The 19,440-nt window shown below is 44.7% G+C and overlaps 1 protein-coding gene across 1 annotated transcript in view; it reads right to left on the bottom strand.

Moving 5' to 3' along the window:
- Positions 1–19,440, bottom strand: part of LOC311232985 (kin of IRRE-like protein 3) — a gene marked incomplete at its 3' end in the record, with an annotated part of 534,465 nt that overhangs the window by 130,240 nt on the left and 384,785 nt on the right. The window lies entirely within an intron of this gene.

Genomic DNA, 19,440 nt, shown 5'->3' with positions numbered 1-19,440 from the left:
GATTTTAGGGCAGACTGGATTTTATTAAATGGAAAATGCACAGTCAATATTGACCTCAATATGGCCTTAAGACCTTCAGGAAAACCATCCAAATGCTTATTCCATCATGTGATGGTTTCCTGCCGTTGCCCTTGACCAAGGTACTGGCATTACAACTGGAGTTGGTCCCATGGGAGCTGCATATGTGTGGCTTGCTGCCCCACTGCTCCTAAATAGTTAGGATGGATCAAATGCAGAGGACACATTTCCCCAAGGGGATTATTAAAGGTTCAATTCAACTTAACTTAACCTGAACTTATTTATTTTTTATAGAAATAGAAAACACATCTGAGGATTTGGGGGTTCATTCTTTAAATTAAGTGAGTTCCCTTTTTCTTAAACTATGAAAACACATCACTAAATGGTAAATCATGCATTTATAAAATGGTAAATCATGTGTTTATATAGTGCTTTTATCCAAAGCGCTTACATTTTTTTTACCCATTCACTCACACATTCACACACTGATGTCAGAGGCAACAATGCAAGGTGCCAACCTACTCATCGGGAGCAGTTAGGGGTTATGTGTCTTGCTCAAGGACACTTCAACATGCTGCCCAGGAGGAACTGGAATTGAACCTGGAACCTCTGGATTACCAGATGACTGCTCTTCCTCCTGAGCCACTGTCACCCCTAAATGTTACAGTGCCTGGTTTTCATGGGCTCTAATGGAGGACCATACCATGTAGATACAAATGTTGCAGAGCTGTGATAATTGTACGGGTCACAAGATGTAAAAAAGCAAACAAACAAACAAGATGAGATGCATATACAGTGGAAGAAATATATATATTTGAGGGGGTTCTCTGATGTCATCACATGGGATAACTAATCAACTAATAATAAAGAATATCTTCGAATGCCAAGAATAACATTTCTCATATTTATGCTACTTGGAGGGAATTTAGGTCGCATCAAATGCAGATTACTACAACATTATTGTTGTGAAGGGCCAGATTAAAAGCTGAGAATCTACGTTTATTGTTTTATATACCTTGTATATTATTTATATATACAATTTATATCCCTTTAAGCTTGCGTTGAATCCTAGTAATATTCACTTTCCTCATTGGATAACGTTCTCGGCGCCAGACGGCGCGCCCCTAAAGTCAGGTTCAAAGGCGAGCCCAGGCATGTTGGAGCATGCCTGGAGACGGTGCATTGATTTGAGACGAGAACTGAGGTTTGGCACTAGAAAGCCACTTAAGTATATATATCGCGGCAGGTGCGAACAGCAGTGTGCGTTCGTTCGGTAAAACAGTGAAGTGCAAGCAGTTCGTCTAAACAGAGTGTTGAGAACCACGTGCGAAGTGAATAGTAAAAGTGTCAGAGTTAATGCAGTAACGTCAAGTTCGACTTAGCTTAATGTGAAGTAAAGAGTCGTTATTTATTGTGCATCGTGCCAACAGCAGTTCATTCGTGTGCAGCATTACACAGCAGTTCGTTCGTTTAGTAGCTAGTGGAACCTTAGCCAGTGTGCGTGGACTAAATACATTGGTGCCAGTACACGAGGAGGGCCTAGTCGTAGAACCTACTGGACATGTGCATATTGGAACCGACGGCGGCGATTGCAGAACCAGTATTGGTTGGATTATAGTGATTGTGGAACGTACTACCTGGAGAAGAGCATCGTTAATACCCACTGACGTTTGGATTTAACCACCTTGAAGATCTACTTCGGGCTAGCTTCGTGGACCGAAGCTAGCTGGCTATCGTCATTGCTATCGGGCAATTGGATTACAGTTATTGCTTTGTTGCTGAGCCTTTGGATTACAAGGACTGGATTCTATACGAGAACCCCCTTCTTCTTCAATTGAACAGACTGAGTATCCGAACATTCTTCCTTCCTCCAGAGCTTACATCTCTGGGAGGAAACCCCTTGTCTCCAGCGGTACCATCGTTTCCCCCTATATTGCCATCCTACGCCAGGCGGCGTTTAGTCTAGTACCCCATCGTAGGAATTATTCATTCCAACTGACTTTTGCTACTGACTGACTTATTCATATTCTTCGCCATACAAGCGCGACCTTAATTCCCATCTCTGTACAATTTTCTGCATAACAATAAATATTCTAAATGATATTTCTTTGTCACCGTGCCGTATTATTCTGAGTGTCTGCCATAATTAACTGTACTTTCTGGCAAGTAATAATAATGATAATTAGCAGTGGTTTAATCTATCACAATCTTTAATACAGTCAGGGTTTTGTAACCCCTCAGTTACAATTGGTCCTTCGAGCCGGAGGGTATCAGTAATCTTAATATCATATTAATAGTGATATGGCCAGCGGCGGACACTCTCCAAACGGCTCTCCCAAACTAGAGCGCCCTAGGCGCAAACGTCAGCCCCCTCCACACCTGGAGGACTACGCTTTCGTTTTACCTCCTAGCTTATCTAAAAAGCACGGATAAAACTGATAGTTTAAGCATGCCTAATCCTATCGACTTGTCGGCCCCACCAGTAGAGACCCCAGTGGGTTCAAACGAAACTGACTTAGCTCACGGGGGGGAACAAGCGGGACATGACGTGACTATACCCAAAGACAGCGCCACCGGGATAGACCCCGGAGCGCCAAAGGATAAAGACAGCGCCACCGGGATAGACCCCGGAGCGCCAAAGGATAAAGACAGCGCCACCGAGATGGACCTCGGAACGCAAGAGACCCAAGAGCGCGCACCCGAGATAGACCTCGGCGCGCACCCAAGAGAAGAGTACCGCGTCTTAGAGATGGACCTCGGGGCGCGGGAGAAAGTAAGAAGCAGCGCTCAAGAGACGGACCTCGGAGCGCGTCAAGAGAACAGGTCACCACCAAGTCCTGTCAGCGCCAGATCACCCCCATCAGTGTCATCCCCCAGCGAGGCTGACCAGAGACTAGCACAAGCCTTGATCGCCACGCTAACAGCATCAACGGAAAGAGACCGTATCCAGGGTGAGCGCGACCGCCTCCAAGCGCAACAACAGAGTGCGCGCGAACAGTCTGCAGTGGAGCGCGACCGCCTCCAAGCGCAACAACAGAGTGCGCGCGAACAGTCTGCAGTGGAGCGCGAACGCCTCCAAGCGCAACAACAGAGTGCGCGCGAACAGTCTGCAGTGGAGCGCGAACGTCTCCAAGCGCAACAACAGAGTGAGCACGAACAGTCTGCACTGGAAAGAGAACGCATCAGACTGGAAGAGAGGCGCCTCCAGGCTGAAGAAAACATTCAGCGAGAACGCGCCAATGCACAGCGCGAAGCGGAGCGAGACCGTCTGCAGGCGCAGATGATAGAGCAATTGATCCAGAGGGTGACCCCCCCCTCCTCCACACGGAGCTCCCGGAGATCATCACGACACGGGTCGAGGGCACCTTCCCCTCCCCGACAAATCTACACGGGACCCAGCCAACAGGAAGAACCTGCCTACGTCGCCGAGCCCCCTCCCCGACCGGTCTATACGGGACCCAGCCAACGGGAAGATCCCGCCTACGTCGCCGAGAAACTAACTAGGAGACTCCAGGACCTAGCGGAGGACGAGGGAGGACATCAAGCCCACCAGCACGAACCTATTTTGGACCAGGAGGCCCAGTACAGCCCCGACCTCAGCCCCGAGCCACTGCGTTACAAACCCCCGACCCAACCCATGGGTGAGTCTAATACACAGTCAGCACCGAGGAGCAGCACCTGGGGGCCCAGCCTCTGGTACCCACCCAGCACTAACCCACGACCACCCGTGCCTCTCCCCCTACGCGCATCTGTGTCCCAGCCATCCATGGCATCTTACCTTGGAACACCCACGTTCCCAGACTTTACACGTGAGGACAGAGCACAGTATACGGAACTACGCATGTGTTTAGAGACTATCATGTCCGATGTACACAACGAGTCTTATAAATATGCCATCCTCCTCAAGCACCTTAAAGTGCCCAGAGCGCATAACATAGCGCTGGCATATTCGAACTCAAGAACCCCCTACTCAGATGCTCTGGTGGCCCTCGACGCGCGCTATGGACGCATATGGGATTACGTGATCCAAGAAATACGAGATATCGACCGCCTCCCCCCAGCCAAAGACAATAGAGCACTAGATGACCTCTCTATCAAGGTGCAATCCCTTGTGGGGATGCTGGGGTCACAAAAGGAGAAGGGGAGATATGAACTATATGCAAATTCCAACGTGGAGCGGATACTGGAGAAGCTCCCTCCAGCCCGTCAAGAGCGTTTTCGGCGGCAGAAAGACCACCGTGACCCCCACGGCCCAGAACCATCCCTCCTAGACCTGGCTGATTTCCTCACCAGGGAGGTCAGCAGTCTACGATTAGACACATTCGTGTGGGGTGGCTCTAACCCTAAAGATGGACCGAGGAGGTTCAATGACAACCGCCGGTCCGTGACCGTTATGCACCAGGCCGAGTCAGTGCCGCGGCACAAGAACCATAACACCCCCCCCCGCGAAGGGAAAGTGGAAGATTGCCTGCCAGTATTGTGAACATGAACATTGGCTGTCTCAATGTGACACATTTAAGAAGTTGACTGCTGACGAAGTGAGTCAGTGGATCAAAGCGAACCGCCGCTGCTTCCGCTGCACGCGCAGCCACATGGCAGCTGAGTGCCGCCTGAAGAAAAGATGCAGCAAGTGCGACGGCGCCCACCTGGATGTCCTGCACGACAGCAACAAGAGGAGACCCGTACCACAAAGCAGCTCGAGAGTAGATGTCATGAATATAGACCCTGCGAAGAGCGGGAGCTCCCGAGTGCTCTTGAAGGTGGTCCGAGTGCTCCTAAGCTACGAGGACAAGGTCCTGGACACTTACGCCGTCCTCGACGATGGGTCTGAAAAGACTCTCCTCCTCGCTTCCGCCGCAGCCCAGTTGGGCCTGTGGGGTACCGAAGAAACAATGACAATCCGTACTATTCGGCGAGACCTAAAGACCATAAAGGGCGAAAATGTCTCATTCACAATAGCAGCGGTCGAGCAGCCCGAGAAGCGGTACAGCATCACTAATGCCTTCACAAGCCATGACATAGGTCTGTCACGTTATACCTACCCCATCCCACAACTGATGGAGAAATACGTGCACCTACGCCGACTGCCTATACCGTTCATCGACGGCGCCACCCCGACCCTGCTCATAGGCTCCGACCACGCAGACCTCATCGTCCCAACGGACGCGGTCCACATCGGACCCAGAGGCTGCCCAGCCGCGGTCAAGACCCGCCTGGGTTGGACGCTACAAGGCCCCCTCTCCGGGTCTTCCAACCGACCGACGGCCACACGCTGCCTCTACACGAGGGTAAGCGACAACGACACCACCCTCTTGCAGCACGTCGAGAGACTATGGACATTAGACTCGATGCCCTTCAAGAACGAACGGAAACTAGTTCGCTCCAAGGAAGACAAGTATGCCATAGCTCTCCTCGAGCAGAAGACAAAGAGGGTCGAGGTCGACGGAGTGATGAGATACGCAACTCCACTCTTGAGGCGAGAGGGGATGCCCACCCTCCACGCATCAAAAGAAGCGACACAACACTATCTACTGAACACCGAGCGGCGTCTAGCTAAAGACCCCCCTCAAGCAACGATATACCGCGATGAGATCGACAAACTGATCACAGCGGGACATATAAAGAAAATCGACGATCAAGAGGCAGACCAGACGACTGAATCCTGGTACGTGCCCCATCACAAGGTCCACCACAACGGCAAGAACCGCATTGTATTCAACTGCAGTTATCAGATCGGACTACAGAACCTGAATAACTTGCTCCTACCCGGCCCGACACTCGGCCCCTCCCTCCTCGGCGTACTACTACGTTTCCGCCAGGACAAAGTAGCCATCAGCGGCGACATCAAAGGGATGTTCCTACAAGTGCGACTGATGGAGGAAGACAAGCCCCTGCTGCGGTTCCTGTGGAGAGAGAGGATCGACGATGAACAACCCTCCATCTATCAATGGGAGGTCCTCCCCTTCGGCACCACCTGCAGCCCATGCTGCGCCACGTTCGCACTACAAAAGCACGTGACCGAAGACCCTGGAGCCGATGAGGAGGTCAGACAAAGCGTAGAGAGGAGTTTCTACGTGGACAACTGCCTACAAAGCGTATCAACGCCAGAAGAAGCCGAAGCCATCCTGCTTAAGCTCCGAGCCTCCCTGATCAAAGGCGGCTTCGACCTTAGGCAATGGGCCAGCAGTGACCCTCAAGTACTTCGCAGCCTCTCCCCAGAGACAAAGGCAGCAAGCAGCGAGACCTGGATGGCGACCACCCCAGGTGAAGCACAGGAAATGACATTGGGCCTCGTCTGGTGGTTCAAAACAGACTCGCTCCATTATAAGCACACACCCCTGACCAAGGAGCAGGGAAGGTCGACCCCTCTACCGACCACTCGACGGAGCGTATACAGAACACTCGCAAGCCAATACGACCCGCTGGGGTGTATCCTACCTTACACCACTCGGGCGAAGATGCTGGTGCGAGAACTGTGGGACAAGGAGCAGGGCTGGGACGACCCCATACCCGAGCACCTGGCTTCCACCTGGAGAGAGTGGGAGGGAGAACTCAACTCGCTCCAAAATGTGAACATTCGCCGGAGCTACTTCCCACCCACCGTGCGGCTGGAGACGTGTCAGATGGACCTGCACGTCTTCAGTGACGCCTCAGAAGTAGCTTACGGTTCGGTGGCTTACTTGAGAGCCCGAGAGGAGGGAGGAGAAGTACACACAGCCTTCGTCCTGGCTCGCTCAAGAATAGCCCCCCGCAAGCAACAATCTATCCCGCATCTAGAGCTCTGCGCAGCTCTGGTAGGCGCGCAACTCGCCACGCTGATACAACGTGAACTCACCATAGCGGTGCAAAAGACAATCCTGTGGTCAGACTCCATGACTGTGCTCACATGGATCCAGTGCGATTCTTGTCGATACAAAGTCTTCGTCGGAGTCCGAGTCACCGAGATTCAAGACTTGGTAGGATCAGCGTGCTGGAGGTACGTTGACACCAAGCAGAACCCAGCAGATGTCATCACACGGGGGATGTCCCTAGACGACCTCACACGTCCCAACATTTACAGTGACGGTCCTGAGTTCCTCAAGCTCCCGGAGGAGGAGTGGCCTACCCCCACACCACGGGAGGCGAGTCAAGAGGAGGCAGAGATCAAGAAGTCTATGTTCTGCGGGCTGACGCACGCCCCAGCTCCAACGGACCCTAACATACACGACTGCTTAACCCTTGAGAGTGCTCAGAAAAGGACATTCTTGTGGCACCACCCTGAGGTTCCCCCCACCACAGACATTGACACATCGAACTACGCAGAGGCAGCACTCCTTCTGCTACAGAGAGCCTGGGAAAGAGAAGTCCGTTCTATAAAGACTGCTCTGTACACCGTGCTTGGGGCCCAGACCGTGGCGGAAGAAGTCCTCACGACAGTCCTCACGGAGATCGAGGGCGTCTTGAACTCGAAGCCCCTCGGCTACGTCTCAAGTGATGTAGCGGACTTCGACCCAGTCACCCCAAACTATCTCTTGATGGGGCGGCTGGACCCTGCCCTTCCACAGGCGGTGTACAGACCTGAGGAGGTGAACGGCCGAAGAATGTGAAGATACAGTCAGGTATTGGCTGACCAGTTTTGGACCAGTTTCCTCCTCCACTATCTACCATCCCTCCAAGCCCATCAGAAGTGGGTAAAGGACAGGGACAACCTGAAGGTGGACACAGTTGTTATGATCATAGACCAGTCACTACCCCGAGCTACGTGGCCGGCCGGACGCGTAAGCAAAGTGATTACTGGTGCCGATGGGAAAGTCAGAGCGGCAGAAGTCATAGTCCAAGGGCGGACTTACACCCGACCCGTGGCGAAGCTGATAGAGTTGCCGGAGCTCCCTGACTCCCCTGATGATGACCATGACCCACTGACTTTGTAGATTGCCCTACTCCTCACAACAAGTATTGAGCAGTTGACTGGACTATTAATCTGTCTCCCTTAAACGAATTAGGTGCGGACTAATTAGGAGGCGGCTGTTGTGAAGGGCCAGATTAAAAGCTGAGAATCTACGTTTATTGTTTTATATACCTTGTATATTATTTATATATACAATTTATATCCCTTTAAGCTTGCGTTGAATCCTAGTAATATTCACTTTCCTCATTGGATAACGTTCTCGGCGCCAGACGGCGCGCCCCTAAAGTCAGGTTCAAAGGCGAGCCCAGGCATGTTGGAGCATGCCTGGAGACGGCGCATTGATTCGAGACGAGAACTGAGGTTTGGCACTAGAAAGCCACTTAAGTATATATATTGCGGCAGGTGCGAACAGCAGTGTGCGTTCGTTCGGTAAAACAGTGAAGTGCAAGCAGTTCGTCTAAACAGAGTGTTGAGAACCACGTGCGAAGTGAATAGTAAAAGTGTCAGAGTTAATGCAGTAACGTCAAGTTCGACTTAGCTTAATGTGAAGTAAAGAGTCGTTATTTATTGTGCATCGTGCCAACAGCAGTTCGTTCGTGTGCAGCATTACACAGCAGTTCGTTCGTTTAGTAGCTAGTGGAACCTTAGCCAGTGTGCGTGGACTAAATACATTGGTGCCAGTACACGAGGAGGGCCTAGTCGTAGAACCTACTGGACATGTGCATATTGGAACCGACGGCGGCGATTGCAGAACCAGTATTGGTTGGATTATAGTGATTGTGGAACGTACTACCTGGAGAAGAGCATCGTTAATACCCACTGTCGTTTGGATTTAACCACCTTGAAGATCTACTTCGGGCTAGCTTCGTGGACCGAAGCTAGCTGGCTATCGTCATTGCTATCGGGCAATTGGATTACAGTTATTGCTTTGTTGCTGAGCCTTTGGATTACAAGGACTGGATTCTATACGAGAACCCCCTTCTTCTTCAATTGAACAGCTTACATCTCTGGGAGGAAACCCCTTGTCTCCAGCGGTACCATCGTTTCCCCCTATATTGCCATCCTACGCCAGGCGGCGTTTAGTCTAGTACCCCATCGTAGGAATTATTCATTCCAACTGACTTTTGCTACTGACTGACTTATTCATATTCTTCGCCATACAAGCGCGACCTTAATTCCCATCTCTGTACAATTTGCTGCATAACAATAAATATTCTAAATGATATTTCTTTGTCACCGTGCCGTATTATTCTGAGTGTCTGCCATAATTAACTGTACTTTCTGGCAAGTAATAATAATGATAATTAGCAGTGGTTTAATCTATCACAATCTTTAATACAGTCAGGGTTTTGTAACCCCTCAGTTACAATTATCCTTTATCAAAGTCCTTGTAGCTGGATCGATTTAGTGCAGCTTCCTAGCAAAACTAGAAACCTTTATACATAAAGGTATATATATATATACTGTATGTATACTTTTGAGCTGGATCTCCCAGTTTATTCAAGTATAACTAAAGCTGGAGTGGCTGATCGGTAGATCCAGAGAGAATCCCAGTGGGCTGTGAATATGTTGGTGTGTAATAAATGTATAAATTGATCAAGTTCCCTTGCTGAGTAAACAGCAGGGCTTCTCTCTCCCCTTTTCTCTGTGTGACAGACTGGCATATATGCACAGTACTAATGACACACCCCTCCAAAAACAACGCAATCCATGCAGAGCCTGCTGGTGGAGATTAACGCGGCCGCCTCTCAAATTGGTCAAGCCCAAGTTGAATGTTGTTGTGTGTTTGATAATGTGATTCTAAAAGGGGTGCTGGAAAAGTGTGGATTAAGAAAAGGAAGGCTGAACAGAGGACGTGGCAAAATACGACAAACTGACCTGACATGTTTCCAGATGTGAGAGGAAGTGGGCCAAAACTGCAGCTTAACATTGAGCATGGCACAAAGTTAGTGCAGCCCAAGGACTTAGAGCTCTGTATGGTTATATAATATACATACATTTAATATGTAAATTTGGGATATTTACCAGTAAGTGCAAAAGTATTCTAATGTTGTGGTCACTGTGGCATTTAGCATGTGCAACAGTGCAATGAGTTTGTATAGTCATTAATGATTCATTAACGAGGCAGTGCCAGCCTCCAGAGAAGAGCCAAGGAGTATCTCTGAAGACAAGGTATATGTGTGCTAAATGTTATCAGTGCAACACAGGATGCAAATGCAATAACAATCCTCAGTTTGAGGGAAAACAAGCATGTACTGTAATTTTGGGAACACACTGTAGCCATGGCCGTAGCCAGCTATGAGGTCAAAAAATAAATGGACCTCCCTAATTTCTAAACCCTGGCTACAGCCCTGACTGTAGCCATTATCTATATGAAATTATGTAAATGTGGCAACGTTGTGGACTAAGGCTAGCTGGATATGTGATCAAAGTCAAAGCGAAAAAATTTAAGAAAAATGCAAAAGGGTGGAAAATCCAAAATGGCGGACAGCTATAGCCTATGTATATGTGATCAAAGTCCCATAATTATCAGTCGAACCCTGCACCCTGTGCACCCAAACACTTCATAATTAGACTATGGTGTGGGCTGGCACTGAGTCCTACTTGACTATAACCATATTTCTTCTAATATAAAATTGTACTGTCTTGGTGGCTAATCTCCACACTTTCCTTTGATGTTTAGTATAATTGATCAAGTTCTCTTGTATGACTGTGATTAGGGTGTAAAGAATGAGCTACACCAAGTATCAACTTGAGCATTAGAAGGTTTGAATCCTATTTGTGGGATAAGAGACATTTGTAGCCTACTGTATTACATGCATTTTATTAGTAACACAGGAAAACATAATTTTCTTTAAAAAGGGGGGGGGGGGGGCTGTGAACCATGACACATTTAGTGATGTATAATAATAATAATAATAATAATAATAATAATAATAATAATAATAATAATAATAATAATAATAATAATAATAATAATAATAATAATAATAATAATAATAATAATAATAATAACATTATTTCTATACCGTAGCACCTTTCAAAGTGCTTCACATAAGTAAAATAGACATAAAATAGACATACAATTGACAGAATAAAAGCAATGCAGAGAGTAAAATCTTTTTTAAAGCAATGTAGGTAATAACAATGTCACAGATTCTTGAGTCGGGACAAAACATGTCCTACTGTACATAGACATGTCTTTATGTTAAAATTCAAGAAATGTATAATGAATGATATAAGTACAAAGTTACATCTAAAGGAATTGTGTATACCCATGTTATTATTTTCATAGATTTTTTTACAGTTTCAATTTAATTTGTTTAAATGTATGCTCTGTAGTTGGGGGCCAAGCAGCGAAGTTGCGTGTAAGCCACCTTGAGTGATTGTATACCGTTTCTTCTTCTTCTTCTTCTTCTTCTTCTTCTTCTTCTTCTTCTTCTTCTTCTTCTTCTTCTTCTTCTTCTTCTTCTTCTTCTTCTTCTTCTTCTTCTTCTTCTTCTTCTTCTTCTTCTTCTTCTTCTTCTTCTTCTTCTTCTTCTTCTTCTTCTTCTTCTTCTTCTTCTTCTTCTTCTTCTGCCATTGGAGTCTATGGCAACTAGAGATGTCCGATATTATCAGCCTACCGATATTGGCATAAAAATGTGATATCGGAAAATATCGGTATCGTTTTTCTAAAAATAATATTTTTAAATTTTTTTTTTACATTTATTTAACCTTTATTTACCCAGGCAAGCAAGTAAGAACAAATAATTATTTTATTTATTGTCAAAGTATGCATAATGTTGTGTAAATTACACGACAAGAGATATGTAATGTTAATTACCTGAAATTAATAAGTGTTTTGGCGGGGGAAACCCTGCATATATCGGTATCGGTTGATATCGGTTGATATCGGTATCGGAAATTAAGAGTTGGACAATATCGGTATATCGGTATCGGTAAAAAAGCCAATATCGAGCATCCCTAATGGCAACCCATAGAACCATATGGGAGAAAGTTATGAAAATTGGCAGACTGATTCGGGACAGTCCACTGACCGCTGTCACCAAGTCCCATGTGCCCAGCTCCAACACTTCAGTGCCACCAACGTGTCAAAATTTGAGGTGCATTTATGCACACAACTTTTGAAGCGTGAGTCAGATTTTCAAAAACAAGGTACAGTTGGAATTCTGGGCTCAAGCCGAGTGCCACCATATTGGATTGCCGCCATTTAGCATACAGATTTTCCCCAATCTGCACGGAATGTGGTACACATAATCTTTAGACCAGGGGTCAGCAACCTTTTTGACATGGAGTGCCTGTTTGAAATATAGTTGTAACTAGTGTGCCTCAACAATATTCCATGCATCGTACATTTTTTTTCTCATAATCAGGTATTTTTAATGATAATTTTTACATTATTACATCATTATTGTTATTATTAACAATATTATTATGATGGTTGTATCAACCCTAAATCTGAGTTGGGGGGGGGGGGGGGGATGCAATGCAGACAAACAGCTGCATACAGTGCGACCATTTCACTCACATTTGCCCATTCATTTTTGGACACATCACACACCATCGGTGTGTGTACTGTACGTGTGCTGTCATAGCTCCACCTACAGGCCTAATAGAGAACACCAGGAGAACACCAGGATGTGAATGGAGGGTGAATGTGAGGTATATCGTGTAAATACGTTTTGATTGATCGCAAGACTACACTGTAAAAAAATAAATAATAATAAGTTACCAGAACTTAAAAATATTGAGTTCAGTTACTGTGCATTAAGGTTTTCAGTTTTCAATCCAAATAAGTACACAACCACATTATTTCAACCTAATAAAACTATGTTTATTGTCATTGTTTTAAGAACACAAGTTGACTTGGTAATACTCACATTTTGAGTAAAAAAAATGGCTTTTAACATGTGCAATGTTCAATGAAATAGAAAAATAAATATTAAAATGTGTTGATTAATCCCACTGGTCACAATGGTGACCGTAATAATGTTTTTGTTATAAGGCTCTGCAAATGTTACTGAATGATGTAGCAATGTATTTCCAGCTAAATTGAAATAATAAACAAATAAAGGGTCTCAATTAAATATGTAGTAAAAAGAACCTGTGGGAGGATTTCAACAAGATAAATGCGACAACAGTGCAAAATATTTCACTATAATATTTCAAAGCAAAAACATTATTAATAAAAAATTATATATATATATATATATATATATATATATATATATATATATATATATATATATATATATTTTTTTTTAATGCTGCCCCCTGTGCCTATGAAAATGCCCCCGCGTGCCTATGCAGGCACGCGTGCCTAGGGTTGCCTACCCCTGCTTTAGACCAATGTCTAGACAGGTATGACTTTTGTTTAAGATTTTCCAATGCATTCTAGTGATGTGTCAGTCGCGAAACGAAACGGCTCTTAGAGCCGGCTCTTTGAAGTGAACGACGGGAGCCGGCTCCTGATTTGGAGCCGATTCGTAAAAAAAAAAAGCTGCATGTGATTGGTCAATAATATTTGTGGTGGTGTCTGTGTGTCCACGCTGAGCAGAAGGGGAGGGGAGGAGTTACAGACACACACAGTACAGTGAGCACAGGAACGAGTAGTAACGCTCATGTCATAATAAATCTGGTTAGGTCAAAAGTACAGGAATATACATAATTTTTTTTTATTATAATACAATAAATATATATATATATATATCGGTTATCGGTATCGGTATTGACCTTGAGGAGCAGAAAGTTATCGGTATCGTTATCGGGGTCAAAAACTCAATATCGTGCACCCCTACATCATTTTACATACATTTTACATACTTTTTGGTTATCAATTAACTTAAGCAACAAAAGATCTGAGGAGCCGCTTGGGAGCCGGCTCTCTTTACTCTCACTAATGCATTCACTTTTTTTATTATAATTTTTTTCTATTTAAATTTGTTTACTTTTGAGGGCACTCCATCCACCCCCACTCTTTGGGGGACAACTTTATTATTTATCATACATTTGAACTATTTACAGTGCTAAATAAAATAAAAAGTGTAGTAAAATAAGAAAAATAGTGACATTTCATTGACATTTCAACTCAGACAAATTTGTCAAACAAATTACAACTAAGGACAATGAAGGACAACAACGAATACACATGACAAAGGAAAGGGGGGGGAGAGGGGAAGAAGTAAAGTAGGGGGTGAGGAGGGGGATTGAGAGAAGGGTGGTTGTGGAGGGGATGGCTCACAGGTCAATCTCATGTGATTAGGAGCCTAGATTATCCACAAGCAATTCCGAGATGATATTGAATTGTGAGACTTCGATGTGATCCACGGTTGAGATTGTTTCCTGTGATATGTAATTTGAGAGAAGGCCCAACCATTGCCCAGTATTCACATTTTTTATTGTCTTCCAGTTTAAGAGGATAGTTTTCTTGGCGACAGCTAGGGAAACAAGCAGGGGTTTGGTGTTCTGGACTATTAAATTGATAAGTAGCAGTAGTATCCCAGAGTAGACAGGGGGAGGGGGAGAGAGGAATGCTGCAGCTCATGACCCGGGATAATTCCAGAAGTCTTGAACAGGTGGGCAGAGCCAGGTGGCATGGAAATAGTTGTCTGGGGTGTTGCAGGTGCAATGGGAACATACATTATGTGCATGCAAATCCCATTTGAAACATCCTGTGCTGTGTGATATGTACTCTGTGTAACACCTTATATTGGATTAATTGAAGGTTAGTGTTGTTAGTCATTGTGAATATGTTGGTGCAAATTTGTTCCCAGGATACGGCATTGGGAGAGAAAGCCAAGTCCTGTTCCCATTTTGTGAAGGGGAGATGGAATGGAGTGTCTGCGCAATATTTTCTTCTGTGATGTTATTTTATTCATTGCTACAGTAATATAATTGGAGGTGGTTCAAGATAATTTTGTGTAGTGTTAATTTTAGATTTCAAAATGGATTTCAGCTGTAGAAATTGGAAGTGTTGGTCTGTCCCAATGCCGTATCCTTCAGTCAAATCTTGAGATGTGATTAGGTTGTTGTCTGTGAAGATGTGGTGAAGATGAGTAATGCCTTTTTGTTTCCAAGCTGGGAAGTATATGGGTGATTTGCCGAGTTGAAAGTCAGGGTTGTGCCAGATTGGGGTGTATTTAAAGGGGGTTAGTGTGTTACCAGTGATTTTGTTGGCTTTCCACCAGGCTGAGTTGTGGAAATGTGTATTCCTAAAACAACTGTGATGTTTTATGCTTGTGCTAAGGAATGGCAGATTCTTGTGGTGATATTTCCATGCACATGTCCTTCTCAATGTCTTCCCAAGGGTTGTATTGTTGGGTAGGGTGAATCCATTTGTAGATGTATATTAATTGGTTGGCCAGATAGTTGTTGAGAAAGTTAGGTGCTTCAAGTCCTCCTTGGTTTTTGTTTTTTTGAAGGGTGGTTAAATAAATTCTTGCTTTTTTATTCTTCCAGTAAAACTTAGTAATGATGGAGTCCAGGGAGCTGAACCAGTTAGTGGTAGGCTGGGTTGGGATCATAGTGAATAGATAATACATTTTTGGGAGAATTGACATTTTGACAGTTGCTATTCTACCTATTAGTGAGAGTGGTAAGTTTAGACATCTTTGTGTGTCGTCTTCTATTGTGTTTAACAGTGGGATGAAATTTAGTTGAAATAACTCTGACAGCCTGGGTGAAATGTTGATTCCTAGATATCTGATATTCCCTGAAATATTCCCAAAATGCATTCACTTTTGACAGCCAATTGAATTTGGTGACAAAGCCGCCAAACAGGAAGTTGAGTCATGTCCAGGGCTTGACATTAACTTTTTGGCTCACCAGCCACTGTGGCTAGTGGTTTTCCAAAGTTACTAGCCCCTCAGCTCGCGCCCACATCCAAAAAGTAATAAATATAGGTCATTTGACAATGTAACTGCATGCATTGTTCTGGACATAAGATTTTATTTAAACAGAAACATCTAAAATAACATCTAACGCCAAATGGTGGTCAATGGTCAAGGTTTCCTGACCTCCACAGGTTAATAAAGTTTTCAATCAATCAGGTGGGCAATAGAGCACTGGTAAACGGCAGGAGTAACTATGACTCTCTACAGCCAAAGGTGGGCAACTGCGATTTTGCGCGAGCTCCCACACGCGCACCCATATTCCGATCCCCGTGAAAATATGCACAGGGTAGATCTCGGTCGGTTCCACAACTTCTCAATGCCCTTCCATCAGCGAAAAAGTCGGGGAAAAAGTTTTGCGCAACGTGTAATGATTTGGGTGATTTCACGCAAGCTCCCATGCACGGATCGACGCAAGATTTCTCCTGGGGGTAGAATTCGGTGGGGGGCATGATTTCCCAATGCACTTCTATCAGCGAAAAGGTTGGGAAAAGGTTGGGAAAAGGTCGGGGGGCGACGTGGAAAAACCTCGCAGATTTTGTGTGAGCTCCTACACGCGTTCCCATATTCCGATCCGTGCAAAAATATTGACTGGGGTAGATGTCCTTGTGGGACACAATTTCCCGATGCATTGTCCCGCTCCAAAACAGTAGGTCCAGAGTTTGAATCTTGCCCCATCCATGTAGTTATTCATTACTATTACGCCTCATGCTCAAATTCATCCATTTGTTTAAAACGAGGTCCCATTGAATTCCTTGGCTCAAGCCAAATTCACCGCCCTCAATGACGTCAATTTCCTGTGAAAAACACTTAAAATGCTACTCCTCCTACAGATTTTCACCAATCTTCATGTAACTTGGTACACAAAATCTGTAGACTAATGTCTACAAAGGTATGCCTATGCTTGGCCCCTACATCCCTGCATGCAGGTATATTTAGAAAGTAATGTTGTTGTACCGGTCCTTAGCAAGAGCTCACAATTTCACACTGCACGAAAAACTTTACAAATATGAAGATATATCAATCAAATTAAATGTATAACAATACATACAGTGAACATCAAATAATATTTTCTGTAAAAATCTAAGTTGTGAACCTTTGTTCGCCCAGCTTCTGAATACAGGATCAGAACAGGACGGTAAGAATAGGTGATTACGAGAGATTGGAGCTAGCCCCGACGGAGCGTGTAGGCCAAATTGTTTCCTAAACTGATTCCAGATTTTCAAAGTATCCGTCACAATTTGGTTCCAAGCCACCTGTTTAATAGGGATTGAAATGGGTAGTTGAGATGTTGCCACAGACCAGAGTGAGTACTTTGAAGAGGAGACTTCCATCCGAGCCCATTGGGGTTGGTCTTCTTCCTCCCTCCTGGTCCTCCAGTAAAGGTGTTTGTTTATGCCGAATAGTAATAGCGAAGATTGGGCAAAGCCAAACCCCCTTCCGATTTGGGAAGTTGCATGATCGTCCTCTTAATACGTGCTCTTTCGTTACCCCACAGGAATTAACCTATAAGTTGATCAATTGAAGTGAAAAAGGCTGACCTCTACTCCGGAGGTGTGTTCTCGTCGTTTGCAGAACTATCAAACAAATTTGGTCTCCCAAATTCTCACCTTTTCCGTTTTTTTCAGATCAGGCATTTTGTTCAGAACTAATTCCCACAATTCCCTGGCCGTCCTCCAGACTCTAGGACTGACCCTCTCCTATCGCTCGGTACCGGGCGGAAAGGGCTCGTCTCAATTTTATATGATATTTTGGATGAACCCAACTTGCTTAGACTCCCTAAAAGCCAAATGGGACGAAGATCTGGGAATTATCATTACAGATGAACAATGGGATCATATACTAGACCTTGTACACACTTCCTCTATATGTGCAAGACACAGTTTGCTGCAGTGTAGGATCCTGCATAGGGTTCACTACACCAATGCGAGGTTAGCAAAGATATACCCGGATAGAACGGATGCGTGTAATAGATCTCCAGCCGATTATATGCACATGTTTTGGACGTGCCCCAAACTCAAAGCGTTTTGGACTGCAATATTTGATACACTAAGTAGGGTTCTGGGCGTGACGTTAGACCCTGATCCACTCACTGCCTTTTTCAGTATCCCGAATACCCCTACGATTGCATCTAGGGCTGCCAAACGAGTTGTGGCGTTCACTACCCTCCTCGCTAGGAGACTTATTCTCTTTAAATGGATACACCCTTCCCCACCTACTCACAACAGATGGATACATGAGATACTACATTGCGTTAAACTTGAGCAAATCAGATTCTCCCTAAAGGGCTCCCTTGAAACATTCCATGTGACCTGGCAACCATTTTTGCAACACATCGATACCCTGACTATCAATGAAGAGACTTAGAAAGGATAGAGCTTTACACCTTTAACTGCACTTCCTTATTTTTTATTATTATTTTATTCCTATTTTCTAACCCCCCCCATTCCCTGTCCTGGTATGTATGGGTGTGAATGAGACCCCCGGGGGCTGGGTGGGTAACTGGGGGAGGGAGAGGGGAACGGGAGACGCAGCTGCAGAAGGTCAAACTACCCAAGAATTACCACAATACTATAGACAGGGGTGAGGGAAAGAGCGAAATAATCTCATTGATGACTTTCTTCCACAGCCACAGCCGTGCTGGAGCGTTTTCTTTCTGTGTTTTTAGTTCCTTCTTTACTTCTTTTTATCTAAATGTTTGTGCATAATACAGATGGGTCTGATTGATATTATTATTGTTTTTTTGTTTTTCTTTCCCAATAGCATCTATGCTGTTACTATGTTTGGATGTTTTGCAGATGTGTTTTCAACAACTCCGGTGTGGGGGGGGGGGGGGGGGGGGGGGGGGGTATGAGAGAGGGGAAGGGGAAATGAAAGGGGAAGAAAAGAGAGAAAAGATGGAAAATGAATGATGTTTTTGCCAATTGTAAATGTACAACTTACTTTTCCTGTAATAAAGAAATTTATAAAAAAAAAAGTTGTGTTCTCAGTTTCTGTCAACACCGTCATACTTTTTTTTAATCCTGGTTAAATCAGGCAATAGTATAATAATAATAATAACTTTATTTGTAGAGCACTTTTCATACAGAAATTGCAGTTCAAAGTGCTTCACAGCAGTAAAAAATACAGGCATAAGCGAGCATAAAAAAGATAGAGAGGTAGCAAGGTAAGGTATGGTCTGCTATATTCCCTGTTCCACGTCCTGTGTATCATGGATGCAGCAGTGCAACATATGATCTGGTAAGTTTGACTTGTTTTGATATTTTAGACAAACAATGTTGATATCACTTCCCAATAATGATGATCTTAGTAATACATTTTGGATTTAATTTAGGCATTTTAGTGATGTTATTGAGGCAGCTAGCAACTAAGGAAAAACAACACGGCTGCAGTGTACAACACTCTGACAGTGTTGATGTGTAGCTGACAGAGTTGACAAATCAACCCCAATGGGGGCCACCACAATGTCTCATCCATGAGATGTAAAGTCATTGAGAAACGATGAGGCTGTAAATAGTTAAATATCACTTCAGGAAAGAAAGTGCAACACTGCGAGAATGAGAGAGATAAAAAAAGACTTATGGACATTTATATAAAGAGACTTATTTTCCTGTTGTTCACCTGCACTTCTGAACTTGATAG

Source organism: Notolepis coatsorum (assembly GCF_963971535.1).
Source record: "Notolepis coatsorum genome assembly, chromosome: 8".
In the NCBI taxonomy this organism is placed as follows: domain Eukaryota; kingdom Metazoa; phylum Chordata; class Actinopteri; order Aulopiformes; family Paralepididae; genus Notolepis; species Notolepis coatsorum.
Note: the sequence above shows the minus strand (reverse complement) of the source record. Positions and strands in the feature narration are given on the sequence as shown.